Source organism: Dendroctonus ponderosae, unplaced genomic scaffold, assembly GCF_020466585.1.
Source record: "Dendroctonus ponderosae isolate FM_Combo_2020 unplaced genomic scaffold, Dpon_F_20191213v2 Dpon_F_20191213_1, whole genome shotgun sequence".
Classification (NCBI taxonomy): Eukaryota; Metazoa; Arthropoda; class Insecta; order Coleoptera; family Curculionidae; genus Dendroctonus; species Dendroctonus ponderosae.
Window position 1 is genome coordinate 40084126 of NW_026017110.1, and position 1777 is coordinate 40085902.

Genomic DNA, 1777 nt, shown 5'->3' on the forward strand with positions numbered 1-1777 from the left:
ACCTTTTTGAAGTTGTATATGGTTTATCTGCATTTGTGAATTTGAAGATTAGTTGGTTCTTAAAGGTGTTTAAACTTTTATGCACGTAGGGTGCTCCTAAAATTGGATTTTCGTTTGAAGTATAAATTGTTATTGTGTCAGAATTATTTTCCTCTGGTGGACTTGTCTTCCTTGAAGTTGATGGAATTTCCGCAACAACCTCTGGTGCATTTTCTTTCAATTTGAGCGTATCGTTTTCTCTGTTAGGTGGTCTGATTTGGATATCTGATATAATGTTGATTTTTGGTTTTCGTTTTACCTTTTTTGGTGAATCAAGCAATTTTTCTTGAGACTCGAAGAAGTGTTTTTTCTTATCAATCCATGTGTGTGGATCCATGTCTCGTTTTTCGTTGTCGTTGCAAACAGCTTACATATGTGTCAAGGGTGGTTTTGCTTCTATTGGGTGGATTTCTTTTGGAGGTCTTGACAATGCATCTGCATTTGCATTTTGAGTTCCTTTCTTGTAGTGAATTGTATATTCATATTCCTGAAGTTTGAGTCTCCATCGAACTAATTTAGAGTTTGGTTCTTTTATCGAAAACAACCATTGTAAAGGTTTATGATCCGTTACGATGCTAAATTTTCTGCCAAATAGGTATGGTCTAAAATACTTTGTTGCCCCTACAATTGCTAATAATTCTTTTTCGATTGTTGAATAGTTGCATTCAGCGGGATTGAGTGTTCGGCTGGCGTATGCAATTGGGAGGTCATTTCCTATTGTTCCTTGTGAGAGAACTGCGCCAATAGCATAATCTGATGCATCAGTGGTTAGAATAAATGGTTTTGCAAAGTCTGGGTACTGTAGAATAGGTTCATTCATCAGAATATTTTTAACAGAGATTGAAAGCGTTAACAAATGGTTTGTTATGGATTATCTTAGTGTTTTTCTTGAGACAATGGGTTAATGGTTTAGCTATCTTTGCAAAGCTTTTAATACATTTACGATAGTATCCTACAAGGCCTAGAAAAGATTTGATTTCCTTTGGAGTGTTAGGAATTTTGAAATTTTTTATTGTTTCAATCTTTCGTGGATTTGGTTTAATTCCTTCGGGCGTTATGACGTGTCCTAGGAATTCAACGGTTTTTCGCATGAATTCTGATTTATCCAATTGTATTTTCATGTTGAAAGAAATTAGTCTTTCAAAAACTTGTTTTAGAGAATTTAGATGTTCTTGCAGACTGGTTGAATAGATGATGATGTCATCCATATAGACGAGGCAGTTTTTTCCATGAAGTCCTCTGAGCACGTGATCCATTGTTCTTTGAAATGTAGATGGTGCGTTCTTCAGTCCAAATGGCATTCTGGTAAATTCGTAATGTCCATTTTCTACGTTGAATGCAGTTTTTTGGATACTCTTCGGATCCATTTCAATTTGGTGAAATCCGTTTGCAAGGTCTAACGTGGTGAAATATTGACAACGTCCCAGTTTGTCCAATATATCCGATATATTTGGTATTGGATATCTGTCGTCGATTGTTTTTTCCTTTAGCTTCCGGTAATCGATCACCAATCTCCATTTTTGTTTTTGTGAGGCGTCCAGCTTTTTTGGAACTATCCAGACTGGTGAACTCCAGGGTGAATTGGAAGGTCTAATTATATTTGATTCTAACATTTCATAAATTTGTTTATTCACTTCATTTTTATGAACATACGGGTACCTGTAGCTTTTCGTATGCACTGGAATTTCGTCGGATGTGTTGATTATATGTTTTACGTCGTTGGTGAACGTTAAGGGGT